General features: G+C 44.8%; 1 protein-coding gene across 6 annotated transcripts in view; it reads right to left on the bottom strand.

Moving 5' to 3' along the window:
- lrrc4ca (leucine rich repeat containing 4C-a) overlaps window positions 1-19,577 on the bottom strand; it is a 179,962-nt gene that overhangs the window by 38,275 nt on the left and 122,110 nt on the right. The window contains exon 1 of one of the 6 annotated variants that reach the window (XM_084365067.1): window positions 17,100-18,628. The exons of 3 other annotated variants lie outside the window; for them this stretch is intronic. The gene's annotated coding sequence lies outside the window, so the exon portion shown is untranslated. Of the gene's footprint in view, window positions 1-16,621; window positions 16,684-17,099; window positions 18,629-19,577 lie in introns of those variants that run through there. 2 more of the 6 variants (XM_084365063.1, XM_084365068.1) reach the window with 2 other exon arrangements.

The following is a 19,577-nucleotide window of genomic DNA, read 5'->3' as shown; positions in this document are numbered from 1 at the left end:
AATGAATCAACCGGCTCAGCCCTCCCCACACACATTCTTACACACACAGACCACCTCTGATTCCTTTGTCGAAATAGGCCTGTTATACAATTGAATTATGGTGAATCATTACTCGTTGGTGTCGTCTCCTGGTGCTTTACATAACCAGGATGTAATAATAGAACATGCGCAAATGCTTTCCCACAATACTACGAGTGCTCCCTGACCAAGAAACGGTACTCAGGCAGGTTTGTAGCTCTATTCTGAGAATGAGTCAGGCAGAGAGACATAGAGAGAGGGTGGGGATATGAAATGAACCGGAGAAGTGCATGTCCCCTGCCACAAGCCTGCTGCTTGCCCCGCCGAGTCACTGGCGTCCAGGCCTCTGTGGTTTTTACAGATGCAGAAATGTCTCGAGGGGCATTTAATTTGGCATCGAGAAAGCAGGGATCAAATCAGAGGTGTACACAGCTTTGTTTCAGATTTGCTCACGAGACAGGGCGCCGTTTCAGTCTGAACTCGAACACACATCCCATTACGGGTGATGCTGGAGCACTCAGTGCTACAAGCTGTACGCAGCACTCGAACGGCGTCTGGAACAAAGCACCGTCAGGGAGCGTGGCTTCAGCCGGTAATGAATTCCTACATAGTGCATGAGTGAAGACAACAGACACAACCACACACACACGCAGTATAAGCATTATGTATTCTAGCAGTTTTCAGGTCTCTACACAGATAAGATCATGCTCTATGAAAATAAAAAAAAACAATCTGAATTTCTTGACCTTAAAGTGCTGAAACAATATAAGATGATTAAAAATTCAAAGCATGTGTGTTTATATAGGACTTCTGACAAATTTGGCAACCCCAGACCTTCATTCCTGACAAATTACTGGCGGACAAATTACAGAGCTTCAGCTGGAGACGAACAAAAGCCTGACTGAGGGACACGCTCAGCTGGCAGACATTTAACTTTAGCTGGAGACCCCGGGAGTGCGTGTGTGTGTGTGTGTGTGTGCGAGAGAGACAGAGAGAGAGAGAGAGAGAGAGAGAGAGAGAGAGAGAGAGAGAGAGAGAGAGAGTCCATGTTAGCAGTCACATCACATCACAGTTTGCAGCCACATTGATTAAGAAAGTCACCATGCAGACTAATTTGGACATAGAGCAGACTAAACGATTACTGGCAACTGCTAGTTTCGTGAGAGGACATCAGACGACTTTAATGGTCCCGGCACGTAAACATCAACACACTGTTTATTTTTCATCCTTTTCGGTGCGGATTTGATTATTTGATCCATGTCCTGCATGTGTAGGCACCGCTAAATAATGTATTCTGTGTGCACATGTGAGATTATTTGAGCGAAGACATGTGTAATCTATTCTTGTGTGGGTGTGTGTCTGTGTGTATCTGTGTGGTTTTATTATAAGGGAATTGCACGTCAGTATGTTGTGTGCACTGTATATGTGTGGGGGTGTTTTATTTATCTCTTTATTTGAGGATGCGGTCCTTTGAGAGACTCGCAGCGAATTCTATTGTACACCGCGAGCTACTGAGGGACTGCCGGCGCCAAAGCCATCCATCAGAGCTGGACAAATCCCCCATATGCAAACAAATGAATTAGCGCACTCGCCTCCCACCGGGGCTCGCGGCAACGAACGGCAAAAACAGGGTGCAAGGATGTTAGGAGAGGTGACGGGACGCCATATAATAAGATGGAGATTAGAAAACCCTCCTGTGACGCCGGAGTGAAAGGACAGGCAAATATAAGGATAAATGAGGAATAAGGTCAAGTGAATGGGCACTGGGAGAATGAGAGGAGGCCGAGACACAACGTTAAAACTCTACACCACCTTTGAAGTGCACAGTGTTGGAGACAGTGCGGCTGTAAGATCTGTGGTTATCCTTTAAAGGGTCTGTAATCACTGGAAGTGGGTGCACAAGAACCCCGGCTGCACACAGCTGTGTGTCACTTTTTTTTGCGGCGCTTTGGTGCCGTCGTCCTCTAGGAATGATTAACCCAGAAGAGCTTAATATAGAAAAGAGAGGAAGAAATGGATGGGAGGAAAGGATGAGAGAGAGAGAGAGAGAGAGAGAGATAGGGGGGAGGGCATAGAGGACATTATTGTATTCCGTGGAGAGTCTACTCTTTACCTCTGCACATCAAACCATGTTCACCACCGTTTAGCAATCTGTCTGCTAATTAATCATGCACTGTAATCAGTCACAGGCACTGGAAAACTGTGTGTTTGCGTTGATGTGGGTGGATATTATATTGTGTGCTGGGAAAGAGGTACACACAGAGAATCAAAGAGGTAGACTGCATGCCCCGTGGCTGCTGTAATCTCCCTGTCTGTGACTACAATGCAATCAGGCTTCGACATTTGCCGTATGAACCCAAATTTAAGTTTCTATATCGTTACAGATTTTCATTTATGCTGTACGTCGCACCTCTGAACTATCTTGCGTTGATGACTCCCTCCTGGTTATCTTTTATGAGCTTGTTAGCCTCAGAAATCAAATCAAAGAACAGAGCATCTCGTCCTGATCCAGGTAGGGTATATAATCTAAACGGGTGCAGCATTCATGACAGAGTGCTGATATCCCATTGATTGGAGATGGATTGACTGCATTGCCACCAGGGTGAGCAATCATGTCTGCAGCCATTCTGGCTAATTGTGACATGGTGGCAGCGGCAGCAGGGGTGGGCTGGGTTAGCATCCGACACAGAACACCAGCCAAGCCTGCTAGCTCACATACAGCCATCAGCGCTAATCTCCCGCTATGTGCTAACAATAGCGCTGATGTGCTTGCTTTCTGGAGGAGCTTTGCTCCCCCCGAAGCCTGCCTTGTTTGTGCGATGCCCCGGCAGCCAGCCGTCTTTAGCTTTCCCATTACCGGGGGAACAGTGGAGCTGAAATCAGCCGGGGTATTGTCGCTCCCCTGGAATGGCTGAGTGATTGAAGGCACACAGGTTACCAGTTTCAGCTTCGCATGAGCTAAAATGTGGAGGATGTGGATAAGCAGTTCTCTAAACCAATTACGTTGCATAAAGCACATTGAGATTAGTGAAAGGGAAAAATGTGGAGCGGGATAGTGGAGATAGGAGAGGAGGATACAGCACTTTGTGTTTAACAGAGTGGACAGGATAAGAGAGTTTGGAGAGAGAGAGAGAGAGAGAGAGAGAGCGGAGGACTGGAAGAACTATAGGTGTTAGACAAAATAACACGAACAGCCATTATAAAACAACGCGAGTCAGCATAAAAATGATGCGTTACAGAGTTTTTAAAAGACAGCTGAGCACACATTCTCGATCGATGCTCTGCTTTATATTAACACATACAGTTGATCCTCTTCCAATGCACAACAGTCCTCTACTGTTTGCCACTGGGCAGCTTCACCATGGGGGGCTACTGCCTTCCTAAAGGGAACCTTAACTGACAACAGCTGCTGAAGCTGAGGTGTGGCCCATTGTTACTGATTTTCACACAACTCTTCTGTGCCCTGCACATCAAAATGTTGTATTTCCTGCTACCGAGAGGATCACCACAGTTTGAAAGGTGCAATACGTAAGAATTATCCACCTGTCGGAGGCAGCATATCACTAGAGTAACTGCTAACTGCTGTTAACTGTAGCAGCCCTTAGCTAGCTCAGTTAGCCATGCAGCTTGCGGTTCGGACCTGGTGCTCGGGATTAGGGGTGTGTCAGTGTTTACACCGCTAGCACAGGAGCACAAAATGTTTTTCTACATAGTGTTGCTTTTAATACATTTATAGCTGATAGATAACTGATGGTAGAGGCAGTTTGCTTTCCCACTTGTTACTCTCCATTTTCTCCTAATTTATCTTCACTATTGGCACACTAAGCGTATATGTATGAATGTCTTGTAATCCCTTAATGATAGCCAGGATTTCATCTCTGCTTTCTTCAGTCCATCTCTCTTGCACCCTGTATTTACTTTCTTATTTATTGGCATATGTGGTCTCGCACATCATAAGGTCTTTAAATCCTGTAACAGCCCCTGGGCATTGAGCTTAAAACATGGCAAATTACATTGGACCTCAGCTGCAACGGAAAAGGGGAGGGCTCCCCCCACGGTATGTCAAAGTGTAATCCTCCATTCTAACACACTCCCTCAAGGTTTCTGTATTTGAACGTCTGTATTTTTCTTTTCCTGCACCTTGAGGTTATTATAAGACACTCCGAGTGATGTCTGAGATGCGGTGGCTTCTGCGAATTTCAGCTAGCCACCATAGAAATGGCAACTGTCATTCAAAACGCCAGTTCCCTGCAAAGTCCACAGATGGGGGGCATCGTTATGCCAGACACTTCCTTGATGAGGTAGAGAGAAGGTTTCCCAATCCCGCTAAGCTGAATGACAGCCAAAGACACAGTTAGAGAAAGTGGGACTGCAATGTCACAACACACGACAGCAGATTAGTAGGCATCTGGCAAGTGGACGTTAACTCGCTCTCCGAGTTCACGAGCAGGTCTGACACACCGAAAAGCCACAGTGACCACGATCAGCACGCAGGACATTCAGAGCACACGCAGCAGTCTTCTTGGCCTGCTACCCAGTTTCAAGGTGAGGAAGGCATTAAACTAAATGGGTGATACATTTCACAATCAAATAAAATAGGTAATGATGTGCCTGCAGCAGGTTCTATTCATGCATCTATTCAGTGCCAAAATACAGTATGCTGACCTGCTCCCACAAAAGGTGAATTGGGGTGTATTGCACACTCTGATGTAATTCATCACCATTATTAAATCTGTTTTTTTCCCGTCTTTGCTCATAATTGCCTGAGCCCGGTCCAAGTTCTTTAATTTAATTCTGTTAGATTAATTTCATGGTGCTGGGAGTGGTATTTACCGTTTAAGTAATATTATCACACAAAACACTTCTCCTCACAAGATCATTTCAAGTTAGCCTGAATGATGTTATGTCCAGCGACTGGCAGTTACTGAAGTGGCTTGCTAATTTTTCTCTTCTTTAAAGCTAAACTATGACTTCGGCAGAAGAAATAACACTTTCTTTCTTTTTCAGATTAGGTTAAAGCAAATTTAAGGGGTTTTATCAGCGATTACACTATTATTAGAATTGAGATTTTAACACCAAACTCTTTTCAAACACACGTTAATAATTAAGTGCTCATGTGTAGGTTAACAAATACCAATGTAATATAAATCTATATTGACTTTTAATAACCTTTTAATGGTGCACGTTTCCATGCTTTAAAGTTGATGATTAAGGGGGACCCATTGGCTGAAATGGATTATAATATTCATAGGTATGGGTAATAATTAAGTCATAATTGATTCATCGGTGTGTAATCACCTGAAGAGAATGAGAAGGAGTCTTTTATATCTAAAGAGGAAGTGGTTTCTATTCACCGCCATGTTACTACAGGAGCCCAGAAGGGACAGACAAGGGTAGGTGAGGCAAACAGTGTTAAGCTGGATGCAGTTTTCTCATACTGTCCAGTGCTGCAGCCCCCTCCTTCTGAAAAGCTCCGTTTTAGTTCCTGTCTCTTTAAGGCCCCACCTCCCGATTACCAAGTCTCCTCTGATTGGTCAGCTCAAACATGCCTGACCCGGCCTCGCTAACAACAACGGAGCAGCTGTGCTAAATCAATTCTTATGGGCCAAACTAGCCAAATTATGCGAATGTGTGAAGTAGTGATGTCACAAACTCACTGAATTAAAAGGCGGGACTACTGACGAGGCGTTTCAGGAGCAGTGTTCTCTGTGGGAGAGAGGAGCTTCTGTTGCTTGCAGACTTTGACCTTTTCAACTTTAAGACCTTTTACATGCGCAAGAACATAAATAAAATACTGGAAGAAAAGGGAAAGCATAATATGTCTCCTTTAATAATGTATGTTAATGTCATGTCAATGTCCCAGGATGATATTTCACATAAATAAGTGAGCCTATGAGATGTTACTGAAAGCCAAAAAAAGAATCCTGTTGACAGGCAGATGAAAAGTCAATGGAAAACAGACCAAAAAAATGTAATTGTACTTTAAGAATGTATGCTGAACTTTCTCATTGAAGCACAGAAAACAATACAGTTCTTGTTAGCATGTTCCAGCATTGCTCCATCAATTAATTCGGATTAGGGTCCACTTTACAGAGGCTGTAATCACAATGCTGCCGATCCTTTGATGTCGGAACAAATGAGTACAAAAATGGCCGAGCGGTCTTGTGAAGATTTGTTCTCCTTTTTCACCACCGAGAAGACTAGATCTCCCCGAAGTCAGTGAATCTCTTTCCCCCTCACAATGATGAAATCCTCCATTGTCAGGTTAAATGAGAGGATGGAGGATCCTCGCTTTTTGGGTTGAGAGAGTGAGAAAAAAAAAAAACCTCCTCTACACTTCCCCTGTTTGCCCAGCCATCCATTGAAGTCCATTTGCATTTTTGACATTTATGGGCGTGCTTCCTACACTTGCAGTATAATTTATATGACTTATACAGCTCATTTACAGATTGATAGCTGCCATTCTTAACTGGCTGTAATGAATGCCTCATCACTGCACAAAAGTTACTGTGCTGCATCCAACGTTGTGCCAGAGACTCCACGGAGCCACTTTCATTCTTCATTAAAATCCAATTTGTCTTTGGAAGAAAGAGAAGCAAGTGTTTTTTTAATGCATCATTTTACTCTGTACAAGGAAACACAATTTGCCATTAGGGTTCATCTTTCAAAACTAGACGCCAAAATGAAACAAAAAGAAGAATTCCAATTAGGGAAGAGTCACACAGTGAGTTCAGAGCGAGGGTGAGGTTTGTGGTCGATTGTTCTCCACGGCGATAAGGAAATGGCGAGGCAGCGGTTCCCAACTTGTACATCCCACTATCGAGCGTGTGACACTCATTTGTCCTTCAGAGGACCTTGTCCTGTCTTATCAGTCAACCGTTTACGTCCATTGTGATCTCGTCCTGACTACAATAGGAGGAACTTGTTTCTGTTCCGCTTCCGAACCGAGGTGGTTTTCGCCTTCTTAGCCGCGAGGGACACCTCACATTCATATGACCTCTTTTAACTACAAAACTCCACATTCCAATTCAGGCATCGCAAAAAAGAAATAGCGCAGCAGAATTGTGCCTTAGAGCGCAGATATACGCAATATGATGGCCGGGACATGATAGGGCCTTTATAGAATAAAGAAACACCTTGAGATGAAGCTAATGAATGCAGGAAGAATCTGACTCTCCTTTATGCTCAGATTAGTGTTATGCAAATGAGGAGCACACCGGTGGGGGGGAGGAAGAGGAAGGATTGCGTGCCAGCGACTGTCGGGGTCCCACCTGTTTCATCAGGCACAGAAGACCCTTTTAACCTGTCCACGCTGCCCTGAAAGAAGTCTCCCAAAGGGCTTTGTCATCCTCTGCGAAAGACAGCACATTCTGGATTTGCTTTCGAAACGGACGATTTAACAGACACCACCTGGTTTTCAAACCCGTTTTTCCCCCCGTCTGTTTCTCAACGTAACATGACACAAAGAGGGCCGATTGCCCTACAACACTTTCCTGCAGATCAGATGCAGATTTAAATCAACACACACCTTTTTCATATCAATGGCAATGGGAAAAAGGGGAAAACCCACATCATAGAATCAGGGGCTGCGAGCACCGCAACCGCTTTTCAGGAACACAAAAGGATAAATTGAAGAGGAGCTGTACACAGTGATCAACCTTTGTTCCCTACACCTACGCGTTCTCACACACACACACACACACACACACACACTCATAAACCTCTGCAAATGCAGTCCCAGAGAGAAAAGGCAATCCTCACAGCTCATGAATATTACAATGAGCTGGATCTGGGTCATTAATATGACACAGTCGTTACACTGGAGCCCAATTAGCAGTCAACATAGAGCCTGGAATGTTCCCCTGTTACTAAACATAATCACTATATCACTGCGACAGACTCCAGAGCAAGAGCGGATCAAACCTCACAATCACACACGAGAAAATATCAAGGACTCGTCGAGGAGGTCACGGCAGCTTGAGAATACTCACTCGACAACATTTAGAAATAGCACACCTGATCGACTGACTTCTGCGCGGCATGAAATCTTCTGCTATAAACAAACAGATTATTATGTAAGGCTGTGATGTCTGCCTTGTTTGTGTATTGCCCCCGCAGCCAGAGAGCCATCAAGCAAAAGATCTCCCTGTGGAGTACGCTAAAACGACTACACACATTGTCTGGAATATCTACAAATAAGAAAATCTAGCCACCACAAAACTCTAAGAAAGTGCCAAGAAGAATCTGAAAAGTTTCTCGCAAGAGGTTCAAACTGTTCAGCACTCCTCTGAGTGGTCACTCTAATTGAGACTGATGACATGATCCCCATCTGGCTTCCCAAACACAAAAACTGCCAAAATCAATTCATAACTAAGCTGGAGGATTGAAGCATGTGGATCAGGGATTGGTCCCCCATCCACCAGTTTCTTCAAACACTGATTAACACACAAGACACTTTACCAAGAATTCTGTTGAATCGAGTGTGATGTTTTCTGGTTGCTAGTGTGGTATTTTTCTTCACCTAGAAGATTCTTGAAAAGTGTTGATTGACCTGATCTAACCTCACTGCTGGCAGATTCTTAGAAAGCTAGGCTTTTGGATCTCAATAAAAGACGGATATATTTGCAAGTGGAAGCTTTGTAGTGGGTTTTCAACAGCAGGTCTCTTCTTCAAATCTAACCCAGAGAAAGACTGTAGTCAAGCCAAGAAAGGCCCTTTTTATAAATCAGTCAGAAATTATTGCACAGTCAGCACTAGATAATCATTTTCTACACAAAACAACTGGATTTTTTAAATCCTAATATACTGTGACATTATCCTACTCACTTGGATCCGCTCTGTAGTGCATACGTTGGCTCAATAATACCTACGTGTGCTTCCATTCAGACATATCTGCCAATGGTTAAATTATGTTAATGAATTCACTCAAAGGAAATGAAATATGACAAGGCCTTGAATGTTGTGCGAATATTTTCTCTCCTCGGTGACAGACGGGCTGCAGCCAAATGCTGAGGAGTCTGGCATGGGCTCCAGGAGGCTAGCCACTGGGCTGTAGGCAGGCGCGCACACACACACACACACACACACACTAAACACACACACACGTTTCTCTCTTCCCATCAAGCATGATTGGCTATCTCTCTACTGCCTCTCAACTACTCGAGAGCTGTTTTCGTCCATGACAACCTGCACACATGCAGATTAACATCGGTGAGAACTTCCAACAGTCGCCGTTTTGTGAAAATGTGTTAATTTGAAATAAAATGTCACATTTAAAGTGAAAAAAAAACAAAAAAAACATGTCTGTTTGTTTTCTCATCTTTGCTCTTGACAAGCTGCCTGTTTGGAAACAAGAGCAAAGAGTTTCATTATATGAGGTGGCATCTGTTCGGGATTAATTTGCGTTTTGTATGAGGGAGATTACCCATTAACAAGGCATGCACGAGCTCCTCTCCATCCATCCAGGCCTCTCCGCAGCGAGAGCTCAAAGCTGCTTTTTTTTTTTTACTTGCCTCCCTCACACATGCGGCAGAGGAACGGACTGACAGCCGCTGTCACAAGGCCTTGACCTGAGCAGAGAAACAGACTGGTACCTAAGCAGACTCCATAGAGACAACTTGGATTAAATCAAGTGTAAGTCTATCCTTGTCAGATCAAAACTATCATAGTAGGGCAGCCTTGCCTACATGCAGGTGCCAGGATGAGTGACACATTAAGGTCAGAGACTAACACGGTGAGTTGGTGAGCGGGTAGTGGGAAAAAAAACACACACACACGGATACCCAAACGGATACACACTCAGTTACACACACATCATGCACACATGCATGCACATGCGCTCAAGAGTGAAAGCAGATAAATAATTGTGAGCACGTAACAGAGTATGAAGTCTGTCCTCTCCTGTGTCTGTGAGGTTTTTTGTGTGTGTCAAACATTTAACAGTGGGTGTGTTTCCTTGTGATTAAGCAGACCTGTGTGTCTTTATAGGTGTGAGAGATTATGGCTTTTTCCCCCCTCAGAATGATCTAATGTCTGTTCAGCTCAACAGTCCGAGAATGTGTGACCGCTAGCCGGGGTGTGATCCTGCTGTGTTGTATTGTGGGGTTTAGACTGATGACCGGACTCCCGCTACGAAGCCGGCTTGAGCTACCATCTGATAGCCAGCCTGATTGGGTTTATGAGTTAAAAAGCAGATCTGGCAGACAGACGGCAAAGCTCGGCCCAGATGTCCAGATCCCAGACACTCACTCTGCACCCCTGGGTCTCCAGAAGGGCACACACATGTGCTTTCACTCATGCAAACACACACACACACACACACACACACACTGCTGTAATAATAATATGCAGGAGAATTAGGGTTCATTTTGAGGTCTCCGTTTTACAGTATTTTACTGTTGTGCTCCAGACGACACTAAATGGCTTTTGATTACGGGACATCTCATATGCACTTAACAAAATTTATATGAAACGGAAAAGACAATCATAGAGGCCAAACCTCACATTTAAATTTCCCTGTTATAACTGATCCGAAGTTGATTTAATTGAATTGTGTACCCATGTATGAAGATCCTCTCTCTTCATTTCTGTCTTTCTCTGCGAAGCAGAACTTACGAGATTTCATTTTAAAACAACACGCACCCATGGGGAAGTAATGTTTCTTTTCTTTTTCCTTAACCAATGAATGAGCAACGGCTTGTTCAGCAGTCACAAGCTGATGAGACCAGTCTTTACTCTGCCTAGCCCAGGGTCAAACACAGTGAAGGCGACTGAAATGCACTGCCTTGTAATATTACAGCTTTGTGAGGTGTTTTCAAAGGGCAGCTGAATTTTTCATTTCATCTTTTTTTTTTTTGCTCAATTTGATTCATGCACATCGCAACAGCTGCAAGGTTGCCACTGACTTTTTTTTTTTACTGCCCTTCAGTGCGACTCGCATCCAGGTTCCCTGTATGTTGATGATTGCACTTGTGAAAGCCACACTGAAAATTAAATGGATCCTAGTGTAATCCTATTTCTGCTTCGTTGGAGAGCCAAGTGAGAAAAAAAAAATCTTTTGCAACTACCCCTGCAGATAAAGCTTGCAATTTGTTATGGACAAAGCACTGTATGAAAGAAAGGCCTTCTTCTTCTCCTCTGGGAGAAGCCCATCAGCTCTAACAGGTCAAGTATCCATTACAGCTACAGGGCGTTTTCTTTTCATCTAAAAAACAACACTACAAGTTAAAAGGTAAGCGTTACATCCTCTTGGGGATGCACGCACATGCTCGTGTCTACTATAACACAGATCTTCTTTGGCTTTAGTACCTCCTCAGAGGCTGAGGAAGTGACAGGAAGTTCACAGGATGCATGTGAAGAAAGTATACAACAACGCACCGATATAACCAGCAGCAGATTTAAAGGTGCACTGTGTAGTCCTCGAAGGACAACACAATTTCATACTGTTTTACTTTGTTTATATGTGGCGGACCCTGCCACCTTACTAGCTTCAAACTGTGTTCTGGGACCTTATTTTCCTCTGAGAACAGCTATTCAGTTAATTTCTTCTACAAAACTACATAGTGCCCCTGTAAAGGTTTGTAGCATTTTAAAAACAGCCGCCAGTATTAAATCTAGATTCTCACTGGTTTTGTCACTGAAGGCTGGTGTCCATTGAAAACCTCTATTTTAGCTAGCAGCTCATAAGCAGCCTGGGGATGCACAAGTCATGGCTCTGTTGCTATGCGACCACCGAAAACCAGTTTGAAGGGCATCGCTCCAGTTCAGATGTTTTTAACTTTGGGTGTTTAGAGCACCCGAGCACGCTCAGCTCACTTTAAATTCCATTGTCAACAGCAAAAAGATTGAGAAGACAGCACTTGAGAGGGAGGTCTCCTGTCCTCTCCTTCCCTGACTTCAATTTTCTTCTTTATTGTCCCTCTGCTTTTTTCCCTCTAAGGAGGACTTAAATATCTTACCTCCATGAGGCACGATCCGTAAAAAATAAAGGGAAGGCAGTAAGAGATAGCCCGCCACCCTTTCCGGGCCCATTTCACCTTTTAATTTAGCAACAGGAATTAATGTGGTGGCCTGGGTCAGAATCACTTTAAACAGACGCTGCCCCGAAGGCAGGAAGAACGACAGTGCTGCAAATGTGTATGTTTCTGTTAATGTGTGTGTGTGTGTGAGTGCGTGTTTGTGCCGTCGTTAGCATTTGCGCTGTACTCATGCAAGCTGTTATTAATGGAGCCGTCACATCAGTCCAACCTCGGGTGCTGTCACTCTCGTTTTAGCACCATGTGACATTACAGTGAGGTCAAGGCAAGAGAGAGTGGCAGCGGAGAGGAAGGTGAGGATTACTAAGTGGAGAAGACACCATCATCACGACTGGCAAGGTGGGTGATGTAAGGCAAGTGGTGAGTAATGATGTGCCCGGAATTCAGGTCAGTGCTCTTAGCTGAATTTTCACGAAAAGGAAGCCGAGGAAACCGGGAGAGAAAAGTGATGGAGCTGGATGGATTCCTGTTTTGCCCTGAGTCACAGCAGCAAAAAATATTTCAAGCTGTTGTTGTTTCAAAATAGCAAAGAATAAAAAAAAAACACACACCGGCAAACACTTGAAACGCTGCCACGCTGAACACACTTATCTGTATTCCATTTAATCCACTCCTGCTCCCACGATAACAGTGGCAGAGGAGGGTTAGGGAGGAAAAAAAAGAAAAAATGAAGCAGTGCTCCCTGGCCTCTAGAATGACAGAATGGCACTTTTATGATGTCTCCCAGATTATTCTCTGAGATGGATGGGCCGAGTCGGAACACCGATTGATTAATCCATCGACTGACGGAATGTGCTGCGGCCGTAACCCTGCTCAGCTGTTCTTTCCCTGGACAGAACATTCAGCCAGACGTGCTGGAGAGGATGACTAATGAGTGGGGCTACTGCAGACACTGTTCACGTCTGTCTGTGTGTGTGTGTGCTGCGACCGGCGTGCCTGTTGATAGACCGGGTTATTTTTATAAAAGCATGCGCAACATGCGGTCTCAAGTTTCAGATGATCGTCCACGTTGGGTAAATCAGATTAGACACAGCTCCCCTTTTTCCCCACTAAAGACTAAACTGGGTTGTATTGTGACAGTGAGCAAAACGATGACAAACTGCTACATTTTTTAAAGCCGACCAACACGACCACAACGCTCTTGTCAAAGCAGCGCATGCATCATTTACCCTACAGGCAGCAGCACGCTTTTAAAAGAAACTTGGGTGTGGGTTTGTATCACCTTCACAATAGCTGCCGATGATGCAGACTTGCAACACCGTGTCAGGGACCATCACGTTAGAGCTTACTCACTACCGGCTTGTGAGAGCGTCTTCCAAACGTCAGTCCCTTTTAAAAGGTGTCTCGCTCTTCTTGCCTCTCTCTGCAGCTATGCATGATTAATCGCCACAGGGCTGACCTCGCGTGTAAAAGCAGCAATCATCAGCCATGATGGACTTCGCGTAGCTTCTACATGTACGTACATCACTGCTGCTTCCGGCGAGACCTCGAAATCCTCCATACTTCTATATTTTCTTCGCCGAGAGCCGATAAGGACTAACTTCTGATAAATATGGGGTTTGTCAGGAGCTGGGCGATTTCTTTGTTTTGCAAAAGTGTACATGAACTTTGCCACTGAACTAAAATTGAAACATTTCCCACAGTGCTTAAACCTGCAAACATTCAATCATCCCTAATTATAAGGACACCTTCTTGTGTACATTAATCATTGCTAATTCCAGTGTAAACACATGCAGCTGGCAATTGTAGGAGGTCAAAGATAGAATGTGTAACCTTTCCCCATTTAATTGTTCGAAAGCAAGGCCTTTGTTATAAATGTGTTGAGTTGTCTATTTATTTGATCCCGAATGTTTCCTACAACGTTCAAACAGAGAAAACAATAATTTGAGGTAATGCCGTGTTTCACATGGTCGCTGTTGCCATAACATCGGATGATACATCAGAGAGTGAGCGAGGAAGTTGGCATTATGCTCATTTTCAGGTTCATTATTTCATTTTGGGTTACTAGTAGAAGAGGTTTACACACATAAAAGCTCGAAACACATCAGTTTCTCATACTGTCCAGTGCTGAAACGCTCTGTTTTAGTGACTGTCTCTTTAAGGCCTTCCCGCCTGAATACCCAGTCTCCTCTGATTGGTCAGATCACACATGCCCGACCCAGCATCTCTAACAACAACAACAACATAGCAGCTGTGCTAAATCTATTCTCATGTGCCAAATGAGTGTGATGTCACAAAGTCATGGAATTAGAGGCGGGACTACTAATGAGGCGTTTCAGGAGCAGTGTTTTCTGTGGGACAGATGAGCATTTGTTGGCGGACTTTGACCTTTGTAACTTTCGAGACCTTTCACATGCAGGATAACAGATATAGAACACTGAACCTTTAACTTAACCTTGTCAGTGAATATTTCAGTCACGCAGATGGATTTACATTAGCGGTTCTTTTAAGGTGCACTATGTAGTTTTGGGGAAGAAATTTTAAGTTTACATGATTACCACGTTAATATTGTAAATATTGAGTTTGAATTTCTTCTCCAAAACTACGTAGTGCCCCTTTAACGATTAAGAAAACACCTCCATTGATCCCAAGCTGCTTCACAACATTGTCTAAATTCTTCTTTTTTGTCTTCACTGTTTTAACTCAGCAGAAAAGAAATTGCATATTGTGCATTTAAATGCAACACACTGAATATCTGAATGTGGATACATGAACAAACTTAGCCTAGATATAATAAGAGCCAGTATATTGTTGTGCTCTTTGAATTTTTGGTATCATTAAACCATTACACTGTCAACCTCATCTTTATATAATAAAGGCTTCCTTTATCTCCATTATTAGGCATCCCAGCTCCTATCTGGCCTCCTACTCCAGACCTCCTGCACCGCACTGCATGGTCTCTAATACAATAGGCAAGGGAGTAGATAACGGATCACTGTAACTTCTTTCTTTTCTCGATGAGTGAAACCCCCTGAGAGGTTTTATACCCAGTGAAGATGAAAAATGTAGGGGTGGCTCCATTATTGATACAAGTCCCCAGCAGTGAAAGAAATGAATGCTAATGGTGTCCTAAGCCGGGCTTTACGGAGATTAATCCGATTTGAGAAATGAACATTTTATTACATGGCACAAAGTGCTGGCCCTGATCTGAACTGAGTCACAGGCTGAGGAGGGAAGCAATGACAAAGGGAGAGTGGGCAGGGAACACGGGTACACAGTCTGTCGCTCTGCAACACCCTGGGCCCCTCGTTGCAGTAGTGCCCTTTTCCAGCTGAGAAGTTCATTAATTTTCTGACACGGCTGCTTGAAATGATTTTCAATAGATAAGTCAGACAACAATGGCTGGAGAAATTGGATGGAAAATAGATGTCTACTGCAGCAACATTATCAGCTGAGGACTGGCTTTGTGCAAGCAGCAGGAAGTCCCTCTTGGTCCCTCTGCTGCACCTGCTCTGACGCCGCTTCCCACTGCTCGGAAGGACTAATAGGGACACACTGGGGATACAACTGTTGTCACTCTAGCATAAAGTGAAACAAACAAACGGTGATCCACATCCATTTTCAAGAAAGGGAAAAAAAAAAAAACCCTCCACGGGGATGAGAGGAAAGGTCTGAGAAAGTGGAGGAGGAACAGTCCTTCCACTTATTACCATGAATCACTCTGCGCCAGTTGCCAACAAAACAACTGCAATCTCGGGGAATATGCGGGGAAGGATTTATCACGCTAAAGCCTCTGACGGGGCAAAAAACATAAAAATCAGCCGTCTAATTTGTCTCCCCAAGGTGATGTCGCTCCATCATACGGAGGGCTTTTCTTTTCGCTGGGTGAATAATGTCCGCCATGTTTCTCACTTTCACAGGTGAGAGAGGCAATTCATTCTTTGTCTGAGGAGTGACAGCCCACCTCTATTTATGCTTTTACCACCAACACCTGTTCATCAACGACATGACAGACATCTATTTTTAAGCTCACAAAAGCACTTGATATGAAAAATGTAACAAGTATTCAACGATAGATAGATAGATAGATAGATAGATAGATAGATAGATGGTGTTTTGCTGTACAACTCACTGTTTAACTTCTTCTATACCACTGCCATAAATCTTTAAAAATGTGTCATCTGTTGCTTCCTTGCATACTGAGGGAAGAGGGGGATTATATTCAGCTGACTAGTGGCTCAGAATGTCGAGCCATGGACTACAGCGTCCATGCCTCCCTCAGCTGAGCAGAGGCAGGATTTTAATTTCAGCACCACGTAAGAAGGACAGCTCCCTCCCAGACTGCCACAGAGGCGCCTTCTGTGTAAATCACGCGAAGAAGAAGGAGAACGCAGCCCAGTGTGTGACGATATGAGCAACAGTCAGATGCAATCCTTGACTTTTAGCCTACTTAATATGTAATAAAGTCTTTGCCATACATTTCTTTTCATCAAAGGAAGCACATACTCCTGCTAAATATGCCGAATTTCAGGTTTTAGCTGCAACTTGAGGGCACGCAGGTGCAGGGTGGATGAGATGGAGAGGCGCATGGATGGATTCGCAGTCACAAACGCGTAAAACACACTTACCACACTTCCTTTCCCCACTTATTTCCCCTCGCTCTGTTTTGTAGGACCAGCCAAACTCTCTCTCTCTCTCTCTCTCTCTCTCTTTTTTTTTTTTGGTTAACTGTTCATGGCATCCGAGCCCGACGCTCGCGCACTCAGCTCAAGGGCGCGCAGCGAAAACGCAAGCAAGAGCCGCACGCGAGAGCGCGCATCTTTCTCCTTATCTTCCAAATCAGCGCGTGATTAGAGATCTTTTAGTTAGAGGCCGCAGTATCAGTGGAGGGGGGTGGGGAGGGGGGAGCCTTTGGGAATGCTGTGCCCTGATTTAGTTCATATCACCGCAGTCATCAAAAGGAAGATGAAAGGCTCCCACATTTGGACACAACAACAGCAAGGACAGCCTGTGAATGGGCTCACTTATGTTACAGGCACGAGTGAAGCAATCAGACCAACATCCCTTTTTCTTTTTTTTTCTTTTTAGTACACCGCAAACACTTACTTACTTGTTCACAAAGACGCCGGGTTCTGCAGGGTCTCTGCCTCAGACGGAGATCGGTCCCTCTTCCGCTCCCATCCCCAAAAAAACTGCATCGAAAAAAAACCCATCCGCAATTCTCAGGCGATTTTGCAGAATCCGTGCTGATATTTTCTTGTGAGACATTGTGCTCCCGCTCTCAAAACGACGTGGTATGTAATCCACACATCAGTCTGGATGACATGCCATTAACTCTCACAGTGATGATGATAATGCATCCGATATTTCCTCCTTTTCTCTCTCTCTCTCTCTCCCCCTCTCTCTCTCTCTCTCTCTTCTCAGGACGCGCAGAGCACAGAGGCACCCACAAGTGCCATTGTTGAAACTACTCTCCCGATGCAAAGCGATGCCCACCGTGATTCTCCAAATGATGAGTTAGGCGAGGTGATGGAGCCCAGGACCGGTTTTTTATTTTCTCTCCCGTCTAAATTGAATGTTTTAGAAACAGGAGTAACCTCTCCACGGCGTGTAGAGCGCTGATCAACCTCGTGTGGTCAATTTCCAGGTGGATCCATCCTGAAAAGCCCGTCATTAGACTGTGTGACACACCATCAGCCGCGCGTTGTGGGGGCAGAGGTGGGGTTATTTTAAGGTCCAGCTCTCTGTCGTTTTTCAAATGCAACTTTTCTTCAAGTCCCCCCCTTTTTTTCTTTTTTTTTTTTACTTCTTAGTCATCAACCCCGCTGAATCTGATTAGATTTCACCTCACAGCTCAGTGCGGATTTCAAAACGCTTATTTCTGTGGTTATCTCGACGAAAGAAGTCCCGCAGTTCAGTGACTGGATAGGCATCCTGTACATAAAGTTGAAAAAATATCTCTCTCTTCTCTTCGGGTTGCTCCGATTTCCATTTTGGAGAGGAAAGATGCGTTAATCTGGGATGCAACATCGAAAAAGGGGGTGGTGGTGGGGGTGGAAACCCAGCAGGTATCCTCGAGAAGCCTTCAAAACCCCATCAGAAATTCAGACAGCGGCTTCAAGTGTATCACCAAAAAGAAATAAAGAAAAACAATCTCAGATCTTACATGGTTTTCCCCGCACTGAAATTCTTGATTCGCCCTGTCTGGACTGGAGTTATAGTTCATCCAAGGCTGTCATCACTTCTGCGCCCTCGCTCCATCTACATGTCGCCCATTCGAGCCTCGCCTATCCATCGATATGACACACACGGGGCTAAAAGAAGTCGTTTGAGGGTTATTATCCAAAGAGAGCTGATCGTCCAAGCCCCAGTCTTCTTCTCCTCCTCTGCCGACTGCAGTGTGTTTTAAGCTGATCACAAATCACCTCGTTCCAATACGCGCACGCAGGCTGCCTGCATCCGCCAGGCGCGCTTTTTTTTTTTTTTTTTTTTTTTTTTACAGTACCTCAGTGCGCTCGGCTTTTACGTACCCAAATAATAAAAAAAAACGCGCGGAGAGGAGAGGCGCAGCACGCCACGGACGGACACTGAATTGATAAGTGCAAAGAAGAAGGAGGGGGGGGCACCATGTAGGTTACCTCCCACTGACAAGCTGCTCTCTCCATGTGAGACCCGCTCCGCCAGTCACTGCTGGTGGTTCGGCAGCCCGCGGGACTGTGGAGAGCGAGGGGGCAGGCGGGTTTGCCTTCACATTTCTCTCCGTTTTGAAACTTCTGTGGCTCCCCCTGAACAAATGTCTCCACAGCAGGGAGCGCACGGCCCGGTCCACAACCCGGGAGACTGGCTTTAATTAATAGATTCTCGACCTTTGTCTTTCGCATCCATTTGGTCAGTTTTAATAAAGGGGGGGGGGGGGGGGCAGCGAATGCAAATTATTGTTTAAAGCGCGCATGGAGAGGGAGGTGGAGGAGGGAGGGGTGGAGGTGGATAGGCAGGGGAGACAGAGAGGAAGAGAGAGAGAGAGATTCCTCCCATGTGTCTCCTGCAAATGGGACACGACTGCCACCTACCGACTCCCCTCGCCATGTCTTGCTGTGTGACAGTGTGATAGTGCCCTCGGGCTGATTGTCGCAGAGGATTGCTCTCCCCTGACAGCCTGCGTTATGTTTATATAGGGTAATATATATCACATCTATTTGTATTTGGAAAAAAAACGCTGTAGGGTGCGATATGAGACGCAGGCCTACCATCATTGTTTATGAAGGAGGGTAGCAGAGTGAGCACAGGGGCCCGGATGAACGAACAGCACAGCAGTGAGGTGAAGAGAGCTGTGACAAGTTTGACAAATCCAGAAAACAGTTTTAATGTAACGGTCTGAACAGGCGTCGTCTGCGAGCAGGCCTCAGCACTCCTAAACGCTGCCTCTGTGCTATGAATTATGAAACGCTCCTTGCAGATTTTTTTTTTTTTAAGCATGGCGGCTGACACAGGAGACTTCAGGGCCTTCAGAGAGATTATTGCCTGTGAAACGCTTATCTCAGGCAACCTGCTGTACGCCACGTATTATGCTAAAGTCAGTCATAT

This window comes from Pagrus pagrus (assembly GCF_965226575.1).
Source record: "Pagrus pagrus genome assembly, chromosome: 10".
Taxonomy (NCBI): Eukaryota; Metazoa; Chordata; class Actinopteri; order Spariformes; family Sparidae; genus Pagrus; species Pagrus pagrus.
Note: the sequence above shows the minus strand (reverse complement) of the source record. Positions and strands in the feature narration are given on the sequence as shown.